Raw genomic sequence first — 18,427 nt, 5'->3', positions numbered from 1 at the left:
AGCAAGTTTATGCTTTTCCATGTTAAACGTCATCATCAGTAATTCGAAGTCATGTACGCAAGTTTACAAATCGACCAACGAAATTACTTACGTGCAAACTTTAAGTACTTAAACACTTTGACAGCTGCTTAGGCGAAGTGAGTTTAAAAATAAACTCCGCTCGTTTACTTTTGATTGTTGCTAATTTTTGGGATTCATGTTTTGTGGATATTTTTAGTTTTACTGCTTGAACGCCGTGGGAAATTTGCTGCAAGCCACAGATTGCAACATTAAAGTAATAAAATGAAATGACTATGTATGTGCATGCGTGCACACACGTATTGTGTATAGATGGGTGTCATGAAAATGATTAGTGGGGCTTTACATTTATTTTTGAAGAGATTCGACTTTAGTACGGCTTGCATGTAGTTGAGCCAGTTATAATACAGATGAACAAAATATTATTATTTTTCTGCTTGTGCTATTTTACTATAGTTTTTATTTATATTTATATTATGATCCTTTTCCTAAGTAACTCTATTGGGTGTCTCTCAACAACAGAGTGTACAAGAATCATTTTCTACCACACCAATTTTTTCTAAGTTTACAATTTCCTGTTAGTAGTTCAGTGTAAAGTTTTACGTCCTTTCTGCTGAGGTTCGGGATTGCCTCTACGTTATAGATCAATGTTTCTGTGTGTCATGCCGATTTGTGCTCTACAGTACTTGAGTAGACCTCGTCGTTCCTGCTCACGTAGAGAGGCAATTTTGAAGCTGCTATTTACTCCGCAAAAAGGTTCAGGACCAACGAAGGGAGTTTTTGAACCCTTTTTTGCTAAAGTGCTCAGAATTTCATTTCACTCGTGCCCCTCATAACCCGGAACCCGCATCAGAGTAACGAAGTTTCTTGAAGCTAGAGTTTCGAGAATTTTAAAACATTCCCAGACCAATTGATATGGGAATAGAATAAAATCTCATTCGGTTGGTAGGCCCGGTTAAGTTTGCCTCAAACTCCAGCGGCTACTCCAAGTGTTTAACATGAAGCAGTACTCATTCGGAAGAGCATGTCATGGCCCTTCGACCAGGACAATATGCCGGTTCTTTGTCTTCTTTTAGCCAACTAAATCATCTCAGGTTTTGAACAATCGCTTGCTAAGATGAACTCTGCATTGCAGAGAAGCTGTAATCCTAATTTCACTCAAAAAAATTGTGTGTTCTATAAAAAAATTAACTATAGTACTTCTTATGGTTACCCTGGAACTCTCCAAAATTAAAAAAAAGAAATGTTCAAAGTAAAAACAAAATGTCTTCATTGTAATAACTTTCCCAGTGCAATTTGTCGAAAGTTTCTGCTACCTCGGCTGCTTTATCACAGCAGACGGCGGATGAAGTTGTTAACTGCAGGCTAAACAAAGGAAGGGCGGCATTCGGGCAAATGCGTACAGTATGGGCGAGTTCGCAAATCTCCAAGCGCTCTAGACTGGTAATATTCAGCTCATTTGTGAAGTGAAACATGACGGATCTCTAACACCATCACACAGGGGCTACAATCTTTCGTCAACAAATGCTTCCGCATCATATTCATAGCATATTCTAACCGAACTCAATTAGCAACGACGCGCTGTGAAAGTCAACGAATGGGGAACCCATCCAATGGCAAATCAAAAGCAGAAAGTGGCGATGGATAGGGCATATGCTTAGAAAACCACCAGGCAGCATCCCGATAATGGCACAGGACAAGAACTTGCAAGAGAGAGCAGGGGTCGTAGTCGGCGCTTAGGTATCAAGAAAAAAAGTTAGTGGTTGAACCATCTTAGTGAATATATTAGGTGACGGTTTAAGGGTCCGGATTTGGCGTATAGTTGTTTGGAGTGTGTTTCCTTTATAGGGAGTGTATTTCTCAAAACCGATTTTCTTTAAACTCCCATCATTCCCAGTTTTGTGTCAAATAAACGGCATTTTCTGTAAGTTCAGCTTAACTATTACTTTTTGGGGGAAAAAATACAGCTGAAGCACCTTGATTACTTTATAAGGTCTACTGTGCATTGGGCCATCGAAAACTAGGAGAGATGCACTTAAAATACCTTCAGTATGCAGGATGTTTACGGTTTGTTCTAATGAAAAAGAATTTTACAGGATTACCAAATTATTTATTTTTCTCAAACTTTAACAAAAAAATAATTTATTACGGATTATTAGGTTCCTGGTGATAAGAGAGTTTTTGTTCGCGGTTTATTCTGTCAAATGATTCAAAAGGGTTAAGCGATTCAAAAGCGGTCTGGCTGACCAAATTGCAAGAATTAGGAAAATGGTTTGCCTCGGAAGGTGCTTCGAAGCGTTTCTGTCGATAGGGAGAAACGATACTTTGAAAAAAAAAAACGTTTGTTTATTCCTTTGGAAGTATCTTTCGCTCTTTTTAATAAAAAAGAAACCCGGTAACCTATTTGCGCACCTAGTACTCATATTTCAGGTGACAATAAGCAGTTAGGTATAAACATTTTATTTAGTAGCCACACCTCGTACGTTCATGCATTCGAGGTGCGTCAATCGGTTTTACCACTTCAAAATGAAATAGAAAACGATATTTTTTCGCAAAACAAAACAAAAAAAAAAGAAATGAATTTGTTGGGTCATTTAATTTTGTTGTAAATAGTATAAGAGATGTAGTTATGTACGTGAATTTTTCAATATTTAACTGCCGGCTAGTGCGGCTGGACGATTGTTATTCTCTAGCTGCGCAGTCGCAATGTTGTTAGCGGTAATTGCCATTTGTGTGCATTTTTTATTTGCTCATTGCTGTTGCAAGCATTTAGAGAGTCGAACATGTGTTCTGAGAAGCGTACACATATCGTGTATGTGGAGCTCATGTGCAGCCACAGATGTTGCAATTGTGAAAACGCACCTTTTTGACTGAAGAGGAATGACGCACATTGTGTTGCAAAAGTAAATTGCCAGGAAAATAAATTTGTATACTTACAAGCAACTAAATAAATTTACGACCCTGTTGTTTATTGTATTTTTATTTGTTATTGCATTCGGCAACGTTGACAAAGCGGTCTAAATACATTCGCATATAGAAATGTGAAAAAATAATAGGAAACTTAAAAACTTAAGTATTTTTCGCACAACTCATCTAATGCGCACTAATTCTTGTTATTTGCGTATGTATTTGTGGGATTTTTTTTCTTTGTATTTTTTCCGCCACATTTGTTGCTGTCAGTAAGATTGCTGCTTTTAAACTGAATACTTTTTTTGTTGCTATTTGTTTGCTATTTCCTCCATTATTCGTGCCCATTGGCTTCCAAATATTTTTTTTTTTTTGTTTCTTCTTTGGGATTTCTAAGCGGATTTTAAAATAATGCTTATTCTTCGAAATTAATTACATAACTCATGGTATTATAACTAATTTGTCTAGATTTTTATAAGTGAAGATTTGCACTCGTCTGTTCGACATTTGGGAGTTAAGGTCAGACTAGTTCTATGCTAAAATACAGAAAAATATAAGCGATGACAAATCCAAGTATTTTCGTCATTGTGGTAAATTTTTCAGAAAATTTGCTTATTTGCAGGCTTGAGTGTAATCAAAAATAAACTAAATAAAACAATCTTGAAAAAAATGCATAATTTTCAAATTTATTCAATTCTGAAAATTTTTGTATAGAGTTTTGCAACGGGAAATAATTTCGGCACTTTTTGACATTTTTATAATTTTTTTTAGTTTTTAGCATAACATACACTTTAAAAAAAAAACAATTTTCGGAAAAAATTTTAAATTTTTTATTAAAAATTTGTATACATTTTTTTTTATCATTTTTGAAAAACACCGGCTGACACTGGGTACGATTCCCATAAATTTTCAGACAATATTTAAGTTGAAAAATTTTCTATAGAGTTATCTAACGCGAAATAACTTCTCTAATTTTTGACATTTTTTTAACTTTTTTTAATTTTTTAGGATGAAATACATTTAAAAAAAAAAAATTTTAATTTTTTTATAAATTTTTTATTAAAATTTTTTTTACAATTTGAAATTTTTTGAAAAAAAATTTTTGTCGTTTTTGAAAAACCCTCCCCAACAGATTTTTGTTTGTTTTTGTCATTCAAACCTAAGGTTGAGTGCGATTGCCATAACTTTTCGTGTAATATTTAAGTTGAAAATTTTTGTATAGAGTTTTTTACGTGAAATATCTTGGGAACCTTTTGACATTTTTATAACTTTTTGTAGTGTTTTAGTAGAAAAAACACTTTGAAAAAAAAAAAAATTTTTTGAAACAAAAATTTAAATTTCTTTTTTTTTATTTTTTGAAAAAAAAAAAATTTTGTGGTTTTTGAAAAACCCTCCCCAGCAGATTTGTGTTTTTTTATTTGTCATTAAAAGCTAAGATTGAGTGCGATTTCCATAAATTTTCGTGTAATATTTAAGTTCAAAATTTTTGTATAGAGTTTTTCAAGTGAAATATCTTGGGAACCTTTTGACATGTTTATAAATTTTTGTAGTGTTTTAGTGGAAAATACACTTTAAAAAAAAAATTGTTTTTGAAACAAAAATTTTAAACAAAAATTAAACAAGTTTTTTTTTAATTTGTTCAAAAAAATTTTTTTTGTCGGTTTTGAAAAACTCTCCCCAGCAGATTTTTTTTTGTCATTAGAAGTTAAGACTGAGTGCGATTCCCATAACTTCATTTAACGTGAAATATCTTCGGTACTTTTTGACATTTGTATAACTGTTTTTAACTTTTTAGGATAAAATACGTTTTTAAAAATAAGACGTTTTTTTTTAATTTCAATTTTATTATTAATAATTTGTTGGAAATATTTTCTTGCCATTTTAAAAAAAACACCCCCCTCAATTTTTTTTATTTTTCCATTTAAAACCTGAGACTGGGTGCGACTCCCATAACTTTTCGTGTAATATGGTATTCAAAAACGTACAGTAAACCAGCGGAAAAAACCGTCGATCTGCTTACTAATGTATACAGCCGACGCTTCGATCGATTTGCATAGGAGTACCTGAGCCAGCGCTTCGCTTGATAATTATTTTGGCCTGATTTTCGCTATTTGCAAGATGGCACAAAATTAATCATCCCATCGGACGATTTAGACAACTGCAGCATGCAAACAGACAAGCCAGGCAACGCATCCTCATTTATTTTTATTTAATAAAATTTAATCAAAAACCAAATTGGATGATTAATTTTGCGCCCCCTTGTATATATAGGAGGGCCGTTTGGAAAGTACGTGCAAAAAAAAAAACAGAAAACTGCTTCATTGTTTGGAATAAACTTTTTCGACAGCGTCTTCAGTAGGCTTATACACTTCGCCCAATGTTTGTTGATCCCTTTCGAATAATAAAACTTGTCCAAGTCTGAAAAATAACCATTCGTTTCTACAATCACCTTCTCGTTTGGATAACATCTTTTTACCGCCAACCATTTCTTCAGGTAGCAGTCCAAGAGGTGGCCAAGCTTGGAGCATAAAAAGGATGTGAAACGACTTGGAACCTTACTTTCGTTAATTTTGCGACCACAACCGCTGGGGCGTGAGCTGGTACGTTGTCGTAATGGAAAAGGAAAAGCCCTCAACTTTCTCGATTCAAACAAAAGCCAAACACAATGAAATATACTGCGCAGGCTAAAATTTGGTGTGTGTTCTTCCAAGAGATGCTACTACCATAAAAAAAAATAACCTCGATACGCGCCAGCAGTGCCGACCCTCGTATACTCAGACGTGAAGCTGAGTGTAGAAGAGAAACTTTGTTAGCAACTCTTTTATTACAAAATATCGCAATTCACATCGATATGACTTGCACTAGCTTTACCTAAATATTTTCATATCGGACAGTCATTTCTCAGTTGCAGTCAACGAAAAATAAAGCCAATTTTTTGCAAAATCATTTCGGGCTAAGATTTCTTCAGTCAACATAACAACTTTCGATAATATAAATAAATACATTTTGATCTTAAAATATATATGCATGCATGTGTGTGTGTGTGTCTGACCAACCACTCCCATCACAATACCATTAATATTCATTACACTCAATGGAAACTCCTGCTTCTTTATTTAGTTGTCCATGCGATCATTTTAACTTAGCTATTCAAGCTTATTTTGCATATTCCTTAATTGATTATACATATATGCATATGTATGGTTGCATGTATGTATGTGCTTCTATAAAAACGATTTTCCCACGCTTTTATGTGCATCGCAAGCAAGCAAGTCACTCAAACTTGATTTGCGTCTAGTCAGAATGACGTGCGATAGCCGAAGGCAGGTGTGTGCTCGAGTGTGTAGAATTGTGAAAGATTTGCAGCGAAGACGCGCTTTAAACTACAATACTAAAACAAATAAAAAATAATGCCATAATAAAAGTGCCGCCAAAGCAAAAACTGAAAAAATAAATAAAAAATTAAAAATAAAACTAAACGAATACAGATTTGCAAATTTAACAAGCAGCTGCAGAAATGTGGTTGTATAGTGACCGAGATTAACTGTTGTTGTTATTCTCTATTGCAGTGGGCGGTTGACAGCTAGCAAGTATTAACTTGCTAATTTTTCACTTGTTTTTGGCGAATTTATACAAACTTTGCGGTGCGTATACTTTATGATACTGTCATTCGAGGAACTGCTTTTATTATTATAATTTTTTCTTTTTTTCTTTGTTTTGTCCTTAATTTGTTGTATATTAGATTAAACTACATACATCAACATACAACCGTCAGAAAAACTTCTTGGGGTTATAAATTTTGACATTTAGGTTTGGTTAGGATAAATGGATGCCCAAACCAGGGCGTACTTCGACAAAGAATCAAATTGGTCAATTGTGAAATAAGCCGAGATATCTGAATCTTAGCTCGACGAGAGTAGGGCAGCTGAGGAGAAGGTGTTGAGTTGATTCCATCTCATCCTCCAAACAGCTACTGTAAAAAAATACATGAGACAATCCCAAGTCTTCCCGCATCAGCACCTAACGGATAATGCCCGGTAAGAGCATCTAGTACATTTGAGAGCTGCGGCTTTGTTAGCCCCAGAAGTTCCCTCTAGCGTACCCGTTCTACTCGTGACCAGAAGGACGTCGCAACTTTGCACGTCTGAGCACTAACCCAGTGCTCACTGGCTTCACATTAAGCCCATTTTTCCAGGAGCGGACCGCAGGTAGTCAACGGGATCCCAATCCTCTCATTTCGCAGGAAACTTCGTCGCAGGCCTCTGTCTAGTGAGCTCATCCGCCTCGCGGTAACCGGCAATGTCGCTATGACCAGGTACCCAGAAGATCCTTTTCTCAAAGAATTCAGATGCGAGCAAAAGTGAAGTCAGGCATTCCCCAGACAGTTTCGAGTACACCATCATAAAGCCCAGGGCTTTCATTGCCGCTTGGCCGTCGTCATTTAATTTTAATAAATTTTCAATTCAGAGTTTCTAAATTTGTACGAAATTCAAAAAAGTTCATTAAATTTTCATCCAAATTTTCAATTTTTTACTCAGCATCTTTAGAAAACTTTTGAGTTGCAATTTTAGTGTAACGAAGTGAAATTTTCGGCTGTCTCAAACTTCGCATTTATTTTGACTTTTTTTTTTTGCTATGGTATTAACCTTTTCCTCTATATAAAAAATGTTTTTTATGTGTAAGAAAATACCAGCAATGAAAAAAATTTTTAGAAATCAACGCGATTTTCAAAGCACTTCAAACCATCCCTTTAAAAAGTTAATTGGCCAAGAAACTGCGTACTCAAAATTTTTATGAAAATTCTGAATAAAAAGTTTTATATTTTCATGAAATTTTAAAGAAATTTTCTGAATTTCGTACTAGAGAATAGAATTTGGTGGACAGAATGAACTAAATTTTTATTAGAGATTAGTTGAATAATTTTTTTTTTCTCGTTGACTCCACTCGTGAGCATAGGGTCTCGTTAATCTATTAATAAAATAATCGGTAACCTATTGAATAAAATACAAAAGTAAAATTTGTAATAAGAACAATTGTGAGGTGTTTTTCGACGGGCGTATTTATCACTGTGCGAGTATCACAAGCAAATATTAAAATTGCTCAGCTACTTCCTAGTTTTCATTTTTCCTCTCGCTACTACTGTGAACTTGAATAGATGAGTAGTGGAGCAGGTAGCGCAAAACGTGCGATTAATTGTTTTACTTCGCTCCAAGCTACGTTTCGCTACTGCTAGTAGCTCAGAGTACTAGTCAAACAAATTTTTCAGTACTCTCTGTAGTTGAAGTAGTAGCAGAAAATTTGGAATCGGCCGCAGCGCTGCTTGCTAAATTATTCCTGTGTACTCCAACTACCGCTACTTTTTTTGCTTCTGCTGTTCTGCTACTACTACCGTAGCTGCTATTTGGGCACTGTTTATTTTTGTTTTATTATTTAGACGCATTTTGTATGCGGATTTTTGTGTGCAAAGTAATCAATGCAAACCCTGATCACAAGTCTTTTTAACACGAAGCTTGCTTATGATGGATAAACTGAGGTACGCCTTTTTATTCATTTTATCTATTGTTTGTCCACTCTGAGGATTTGTTTTATTTTTTTCATTTCACTCTTTGTTTTGCTTTCGTTTATTTTAATTTATAGTTATTATGTTTTGTGTTTTAATTAATCAGCATGCACTTTTGTTGTTTTGTTGCCGCCGCCTTCAATGCATTGATTTTGATTGGTAAATTATAGACTCGATATTTGGTAATCAGCAAATTAAATTAATTGTATATATGTATGTTGACAGCTCGATAGTTGATTATTGATGGCTTCAATCCAGTCAAAATTGCAGCATCAGCAACAAGTTTTTGTGCTCAGAACTGCTGCCAAGTGTATTTTAGTATGGTATATACCATAGGTGTGTATGTATGCACATTTGTGGATGTAAATACTTGCATACTTATATTCGCAGCAACCCACTAAACCAGGCATCGAAAATAATTATTTTTAAATTTACAGTGGGAAAAAAATTAAAAGCTTGCAAATATTGTAGAGCAGCTTCAAATATTTATAAAAATGTGTGTATTTGTTGACACTTCTTATGAAGTTTTTAGAATTTAAAATTTTTTGGGCAATTCCTATAATTTAAATTTTTTATTAGTCGCTCCGAAAATACAATCATATATAACTTTTTTTTATAAAAAATGAAACAAATTTTCGAGTGCTATTTTTTCGCTCTGAAATAACAATAATTTTTTTACTTATATTTCTTTATCTAAAAAACTCATTTCTTGAGCGTTAAATTTTCTCCCAGAAATAAACAACTTTGAGTTTTTTTTTCATTCTGAAATAATAGGTCTTTCTTGGATTTTATTTTTTTATCGATAATAAAACTCATTTCGCACAGGAAAAAAAAAAATATTTTTCGGTTGATAATAAAACTCATTTCTCTCAGGAAAAAAAAAAAAAAATTATTTATTGGTTGATAATAAAACTCATTTCTCTCAGAAAAAAAATTTTTATTTTTTATTTATTTTAAAAATTGACTTAAAGAGTAAATCTTATAAGCTAATTGTAACATAAAGCGATAGCGTCGAGGCCTTACCCTTAAACTGTGTATATGGAGTACTTTTGTATTGTGTCTTAAATTCTATGGTATAGGTTGGATATTTTAAGAAATTAGGTTATTAAAGATATTGAATCGGAGGTTGGGGAAAATAGATGCGTCATTGGATTTGAGTTGCTGAAGATTTGTCTTCTGTGGGCGGTGTATAGAGGGCAATGGAGGAGGATATGGAGTATGGTACATCTTACATCTGAAATGTCCATGTGTAGTCTTGATATGCCCTAGCCGAAGACGCCCGAACTTTATGACGTCTAGTCGGGTCACCCTATTTTTAGTATTTTTATAAAGTCCGTTATGTGGATTTTTGTATGGTTTACCTGTTGGTACCAGCCATTAGTTGAGTTCCATGTATGGTGCTGTTTATTATCGAAATGTTTTTTTATATGTTTTTTAATGTCGGTTAAGTTGAAGTTATCTGTCATTAGTGTTGGTGTTTGATGTGCTTGTTTGGCGGTTTAGTCAACGAATTCATTTCCGGTTATGTTGGCGTGTCCCGGCACCCAAATTAGTTTGATTTTAGGGTATTTCGCTATCATAATGTTTCTAATGGTGGTTGGATAGTGATCGTAGTTGTACACATATGTTTGCTATTGAGTTGATGGTCGAGAGGGAATCAGAACATATTACGAAGTTTTTGGTTTTGCCCCTTATTGTGTTTATAGCTTCACATATGACTATAATTTCTGCAGAGTATGTTGAACTATAGCTTGGTAGGTTCGACATTTGTATAACTTTGTTTTGTGAGGTTATGCTGTTTATATATTAGTATTGTTGTCTATCTTAGATCCATCCGTGTAGATGCAGGAATATTTGTGGTATTTCTCTTTAATTTCGCAAAACTTTGTTTGATACTGGATTAGTTTCGTGTTCGTATTGTTTTTGTTTAAGTTACTTAGGGTAGTATTAAGGTAAGATAAGTAAATGCTTTAGGGTGTAGTATCCAGGAAGCCGAGTTGTGGATGTTTTGTAGGTAGATTGAATCTGCACTGAGGTTTAATATATTACCTATGGCTAGCTCTTGTTTAGGTATGTATTTTCTTTTCTTGTAGTTTTGGGCGATGTTATGGAGAGGGTTGTGTTTTGGTGCAAAAATTGTTTTAAATAACCTTACCGTGGTCAAGTCTCTGTTATTTTCTACCGACCTTATATTGGCTTCAAAGAGTATGTTAGCGATTGGAGTGGAGCGTAGTGCCCCCAGGGCAGTTCTTATAGCTGAATTGAGTATTGTTTAGATTTTTTTCAACTGTGAGCTTGAGGCAAATCCGTACAAAAAAATGCCATAATTTATTTTCGGAATGAGTAACGTTTTAACCAATGTGAGTAAAGTTTGGGTATCACAGTTAAACTTTGGAGTGACCAGGCACTTTATGACATTAAGTTGTGTTATCAGTGCTGTGCCACAGTGCCACATGTATCTTTTGTTAAATATGACACCTAGTACTTTAACTCATTGCTTGGTAGTTTTATTTATTGCATCCCAATGAGGAGTAATTAACATTAAATGGCGGCAGCTTAGCTGCAAGACAATAATATATAACAGGTAACGTAAGTTATAACTAATATTACACTTAAAAATATTAAATAACTGATAAAGAATAAAGCATTCACTGCAAAAAGTTTCGAATTATATGGCTAGAATTAAGTAGAGCTGCTTTCTGCATATCAAAAATCAGAGGTTCCGGGAGCTGAAGTGTTTTATGCACTAATCCATGCACTGAGATGACAATTGGCAGGATGCACACCTTCCTTAACTTCCATTGGCGTTTGACATCAATCACTAAGTCAGAATATTTTGATATTTTTTCTGCATGTTTTTGTTCAGAGGAACAGCAATATCAAATACATATATAACCAGTCGTTTGAGATTTATCGATCAAGAAAATGTCGGGCCTATTGTGGTCTCTCGTTGCATTCGTCAAAATTATTCGGCCATAATACAAAAGGTAATTTGAGTATGTTGAACAAGTTCTGGGATGTATCAAAAGTACGGCATTTTACTTTGATTGAAGTTGTACACCTGCGTCAATTTTAGATTAATTATTTTCGCGATGTTATTGTGTCGCTTCAGATGCGTAGAGTTTGCCAGTGTGGAGCATCCAGCTAGCACGTGGCCTAATGTCTCACTCCGACTATTGCATCTTCGACATCTGTCCGCAGCGGCATTTGGATCTCGCATTACATATTGAATGTAATTTCTTATAGGTATCACACCATCTTATATGGCGAAAAGGGTACCCTGCGTTTCGATGAATATCGACCTGTTGGTAAGCCATAGGTGCGTCAATTTTTGGTCGACATGTTGGCTCAGCAAGTTTTCGATACACGCCATGAACAGCCATTTCAAACCATTTTTGAATATTTCCATCTATTGACGTTGCGTTCCGGATTTCGTAGGATTGATTCTTGATTGATTGGGTAAATTATATTATTTATTATTTTTTTAAATAAAACTCACGAAGTAAAACTCATAAATGTAAAAAATGTTCATTTTTATTTATTTTTCAATTTTTTTTTATTTCTTGTTTAGCAGATCTAACTTAAACTTAAAACTTAAAATGTCTTCTAAAAAGATTATAGACCATCAAAAAAAATATCGATAAAATCATTCAATAAAATTTCCATGAATTGACATAACCCGAGGAGGTTCCGGAAACGATTGTTTGCCCGAATCAAATGTTTGCTAATTAATTGCAGCCTTCAGAGAAGAAATGATCTTATGAGGACTGTTGCGAAAGGTCGCTTTGGCAGCCCATTTCGCACTTTTCCCCTCTCCATTTCTCTCATTCGCCAATCAACAGCTGTCAAACAGAAGCAAATTTTATTTCCTTTCTATTTCAGACGTTGATGAAAGCGCATGGGCGCGCATAAAACAATTCTAAGAGACAAATTTTCCACATATTAATTGTAAATTTATTGATTTGAATAAAGTTTTAAGCCTTTCAAAACAAACAAACAAACGCAGCCTTACTTGCCTCATAAGAGCTTGGAATATAGCCGCGCGTCACATTGCCGTCATCAATAAGGACATTTATTGGCTTCATGCTCAACTACGCTTCATCCGCAATAATCCAAGGGATTATGGTCTGGGAAGTTGAGCGGCCATAAGTCCGGTGTTACGTAGTTATGGAAATGTGCAGCTATGCAATTTTGTGAAGCCATCGCTTTGGGTGACGGAACAGAGTCTTGCTGAAAGACGTGCAGGCTGTTACCGCTCACAACCGTAGCTGGAAACTTCGTGTGCATGTCAACAGACCCCACTGTAGGATAGGAAAAAAGCATGTGTCATTTCTGCGGTTGATCTTTTGATTTTGTTTCCTTGAACGCAGTTCATAAACCATTTCATGCACTTTAGTCTATTAATAATTTTGAATTTTTAGTTAGCACCCAATTCTTGAATTTTTTTATAAATCTATTGCTAGAAACCAATGAGAAGTCGAGGTTCAGCCAGAACCGCTATACAGTGAAATTTATGTTTTGCGTAAGCCTCAGAAATTCTTTTTGTTTGGTGGGTTACCGATTTTAGCGGCACACAAACATTTTGCCAAAATATCTATGCACTTCTATCCACGCACACCTTATTGGCAATCGTTAAACCAGTTTTCAACTACTCTTGCCTCCCACCTCCACCGCAAAGCCATTCCGTTGTCTTCACTGCCATTCATTCATGCTGACTTTTAATCGTTTGCTGTTTAATTTTAATGGAAACTGATTGAAATAAATAAAAACCAAATTAAAAAAAAATCAAATTAAAAACAACAATAAAAATATTGAAAAATATGTAGTTAAAAAACTTGTTACCAAACAACATAGACAAAAAAATAGCAAACGAAATTGAATTCAAAATACAAATGTTTAATAAAGCAATTTAACATAAATGCTGAGGTCGCTTTTAAGCTTATCTAAATTTATTGCAAAGCAATTCCGTTCTTTTTAAATGCTGATTATTAATTTTTATTGTATATTTAATAAATTTTAATTGCTTGGTTATTGGTTTAATTTTTTTTTATTTCTGATGTTTGATATGTTTTTTAGTGGGTTAATCAGTTATTTTCTTTTTCTTGCTATTTTCTTTTTTTTATATCTCTTTTTTTTAGTTCTTTTTTTAGTTTTTAATGGTTTGGCCACTATTCGCCTTAATTATAAAATACTCATTAAGCATAAATCACTTTTTTCGTTTATTGACCTTGTCGCTGGTGCTTATCGCAATTTTTAGCTCACTTTTGTTTCACATTCATAAAATTTACTTTTTTGTGTTTTTATACTATATAAATCATATGTTATGGGTGGCAATATTGATGTTAATTGTTGGTTACGGGGTTTCGAAATATTTGTAATGTAATCCCAAATTTTGGGGACTAAGCCCGAAATATAATGTGCTGAAACTCAGAAAAACTGTACATCTTCTTTTATTTATTATAAGCTTAAGCGGCTTTAGCAAACTTCCAATTCAAAAGCTGCCGCAAGAAAGTGTTGGCAGTTGAAGTGCGAACAGCAAGAAAATATTGGATTGAGGAATAAGTTCGTAGCGTTACTGAAGAAATTTACTTTAACAAAGCACAATAATAATAGCAATAAGTTAATCCATTTTATAATCACCGTTGCTGTTTACACCCTTTTCCTACCTCTAGACCAATTTGTTGATGCCGTTCCGCCAAAAATAGCCTGGTCTACTGTTAAAGAAGTTGTTGAGCTAGTTTTTAAAGGCCTCATTGTTATCGAAGGTAACGCCCTTCAAATGGTTTAACAGGTAGGGGAAAAGATGGGAATTAGTCGGTGCAAGGTTCAGAGAATACGGCGGATGCTGACCTCCCATTCGAGCTCTTGGTGTGTGGCTTTGACGACTTGTGTAATATGGAGCCTGGCGATTTTCGTGAAGGAGTATGATTTGACCACGTCGATCAGGTATTTTCAGTCGAATAGCCCCATTCATGCGGTGTAGCTGGGCAAGTTTTGAACTTTGCAAACCATTTCCATGATGAAGATTCGCATATGACACCTTCTCCATAAACGCCGCAAATTACCTGGGCTTTGGCAGATGTCGACAATGTTGATTTTTGCCTTCTGAGTTTTTATTGTATTCCATTTTATTCTATTCTATTCTATTCTATTCTATTCTATTCTATTCTATTCTATTCTATTCTATTCTATTCTATTCTATTCTATTCTATTCTATTCTATTCTATTCTATTCTATTCTATTCTATTCTATTCTATTCTATTCTATTCTATTCTATTCTATTCTATTCTATTCTATTCTATTCTATTCTATTCTATTCTATTCTATTCTATTCTATTCTATTCTATTCTATTCTATTCTATTCTATTCTATTCTATTCTATTCTATTCTATTCTATTCTATTCTATTCTATTCTATTCTATTCTATTCTATTCTATTCTATTCTATTCTATTCTATTCTATTCTATTCTATTCTATTCTATTCTATTCTATTCTATTCTATTCTATTCTATTCTATTCTATTCTATTCTATTCTATTCTATTCTATTCTATTCTATTCTATTCTATTCTATTCTATTCTATTCTATTCTATTCTATTCTATTCTATTCTATTCTATTCTATTCTATTCTATTCTATTCTATTCTATTCTATTCTATTCTATTCTATTCTATTCTATTCTATTCTATTCTATTCTATTCTATTCTATTCTATTCTATTCTATTCTATTCTATTCTATTCTATTCTATTCTATTCTATTCTATTCTATTCTATTCTATTCTATTCTATTCTATTCTATTCTATTCTATTCTATTCTATTCTATTCTATTCTATTCTATTCTATTCTATTCTATTCTATTCTATTCTATTCTATTCTATTCTATTCTATTCTATTCTATTCTATTCTATTCTATTCTATTCTATTCTATTCTATTCTATTCTATTCTATTCTATTCTATTCTATTCTATTCTATTCTATTCTATTCTATTCTATTCTATTCTATTCTATTCTATTCTACTCTATTCTATTACTTATTTATTTATTTATTTTTATTTTTTAACTTCTAGTCTACATTTCGTGTCAAATTATGTCGCCAAAACAATGTCAAAGAAAGTAAGGCACTTCCGTTTATTTGTTAATTTAATTAATTTTTTATGTTATTTATTTCTTTTAAAAGTATATGAAGTATGCATAAACTTTTATTTCTTATTAAAAATACCTCACTAATTTTTTTTTCTTTCTAAATTTTACTTGCAGATTTAAGTACTTTGAATGGTCCTACACAGTCGCAGTTCTCAAAGATATTTGGGTGAGTTTTGTTGATATTTCTTTTATTAGGTTAATGAAATTTTTAAAGACTTGGGCTTATGTAAAACGTTAAGTATAAAAAAGGAGCTCTTAAGCCCTCAGTGAGATCAAGAAAAGTGTAGACGAGTGCATATAAAGTGAGGATTTAAAATGCCCATAATTTTCGTCAATATAACCACTAAGTCTGCTACTGAACGTTGACGAGATTTCAAGAGCTTATTTTTTATTCACCTTATTCGGTGCAGGTGGGCTAACTCAAATGCTCATAAGTATATACATAGACATATTTGCTATTTGCACTTCGGCCTCATGGTCTTTTGTGCCCACCACTCATCACAGTACCTCATCAGGACCCAGTTACCTTATTAAACCTTACTAAACGAGTACCGCCTGACTATCGTTCAGAATGGCAATTCGCTCAATCCGTAAATTTAATAAATAAAAAATAAATAGTTTATCTCTGCACACAGACAGATGGCATACATCTCCGCTTGAAAGTTGCTACCGATCGAAAAACTACCAATCGGCACAGAATGCTTGGTTCTGGAGCCATATATTCCAGCGCCTATTCCTTAACGTGTCTTTCAGCAATCCATGTATCAGTGCAGGGTACATTCCTGGAGTTACCTCCTAGACCAGTTCGTAAATCAGACTTTCCAACTTTATACTAAATTTTGAAAATCTCCAAAAATTTCATTTAAGGTTGTCCTTTTTATTTTGAATATTTAGAGAACTTTTTAGTAAATATTGACATGGCTTATGAAATTTTAGCAAAATAAGTGGAAGCTTTAAGCGGCTTGAAAATCGCGTTGAATTTTATTTTATTTTTTTGTAGAACAGTGAGATAACAGTGTTTTCTAGTGGTAACCATTTCCATTACCATTTCTTTTGCATGGCTCTTGTGTACATACACACGCACATGCCTATGAGAGCAACACGCGAATTTGTATCATTGCTTGTCTTTTGTCTTTGCATCTACAACAGTTACTTACCATTTAAACTGATTGCAACATTTAGTGGCACGGCACTGACAAATGTCAATGGAGGCGGAAGCATTTAAGCCATGCAAACAGACTCATTTACAGCCTTGCATACCGACTCTTACATACAAGCACATACATACATACATATGTACACGAAGGAGTGCGCTTGCGAATTTGCATTTAATCACACAAGAGGCTGCCCAAGCGCCAGAGCGTGTGCACGTGTGGATTTGTGGCTGCAACATGCGATTGTGATCTTAATTAAATACAGTCGCTGTTTTTTATGTTTTCTTGTTTTTGTTTTTCTGTTTTTGTTATTTGGAGTTCAATGATGGCTTTTTCCATCCATCAAAGTTGCTGGCAGTTTAGTTGCCGTTTTTCGTTTTTTTTTTGCTCTTTTCTTTTATTATTTTCTTATAATTATTATATAATGCAACTTCTTACCTTTCATGTTAATTATGTTGTAGCGACAGCTGTTGCTACTGCTGTTGTTCATATCTACTGTTGTCCCGTGCTGTGTGGAGCTTCTGTTGTGTCAGCTCTTTTTCCCTCAACATTTCAGCGCAACGTGTGACTTTGTAATTACATAAAATTATTTACTGTTCTTCTGTGTTATACAACGTTGTACATTTATAAATATTTATATTTGCATGTACATATGTACGAAATTCTTGCACGCAGCAACTGGCTCAAGTTTTACTACTCCTCTATTTGCGGAATATCTTGATTGAGATTGTCTACCTTCACCTTTTTTGCCACTTTTTATTGGCTGCTGCGTGTGATAATTCCTTTTGTTTGCCTCATCTTCGCCATTTAGTTGACATGCGCAATTTTAAGTTCAAGTTGAGCGTTGGACTGTGTGGCAAGCTTCACATTTTATGCTTTTCTGGCGACTTAATAACTTTTTTGACCTTTCATTTGCGTGTCCGGCGGCTTCTTTGTCTTTTACTAAATTGCAAATTTACAGTTACTAACGGCCAAATGTGAATTCCCTTGAGAAGTTATATAAATGAAACTTTATTTATTTACTTTTTTATTAGAGCAACTTAATATTATTTTTTTTATCCAAACGAAAATTTTTACATCGCTCATAAATTTAACTGAAACTTACATAAATGACAGCATATTATTTACCGTAGGTTTACTCTAATGCTGCTCACACTCACCAACGTAAACGAACGCCCGTATCAGCTGACACAATGAAACTAATGAGAGCGCCACGTTCATGAATTCTCACCATTGTTCCGTTCCATAGTATAGTAGATCGTTGGCGTGGGATTTTGGATTGTTTCCGTAGACACGTGCCAGCTGATTGCTCCCTCACCACACAGTGTTGCCAAACACTACATTTCGAAATCATTTATAAAATAAACTTAGAAAAATTTTAGTTTTTATTAAAATAACTTAAAAACAGTGTTGAGCAATGTTAATTACAGATAAATGAACTATTTGCATTTGATGGTTTTTGACTTCGGCTTATTAAATGAATGAGCAATGAAAAATTGTAAATGATGACGCGGGTGTGTGTAAAGGGGTGTATGCAAAAATAACAGTGGCAACATTGTGTCGATGCAACCAAACACAAACACACTTAAACCGATGTTTTGTGTAAATATGTAACTAAAATAACGCAATTGTTTTCTACGGAATAA

At 33.8% G+C, this 18,427-nt stretch overlaps 1 protein-coding gene across 2 annotated transcripts in view; it reads left to right on the top strand.

Moving 5' to 3' along the window:
* LOC129238810 (myb-like protein P) overlaps window positions 1-18,427 on the top strand; it is a 166,132-nt gene that overhangs the window by 85,633 nt on the left and 62,072 nt on the right. For both annotated transcript variants that reach the window (XM_054874002.1, XM_054874001.1), the window contains exon 3: window positions 15,742-15,793. The gene's annotated coding sequence lies outside the window, so the exon portion shown is untranslated. The remainder of the gene's footprint in view (window positions 1-15,741; window positions 15,794-18,427) is intronic.

Source organism: Anastrepha obliqua, chromosome 2 (assembly GCF_027943255.1).
Source record: "Anastrepha obliqua isolate idAnaObli1 chromosome 2, idAnaObli1_1.0, whole genome shotgun sequence".
Lineage (NCBI taxonomy): Eukaryota > Metazoa > Arthropoda > Insecta > Diptera > Tephritidae > Anastrepha > Anastrepha obliqua.
This window is presented reverse-complemented; position numbering and strand designations above follow the sequence as displayed.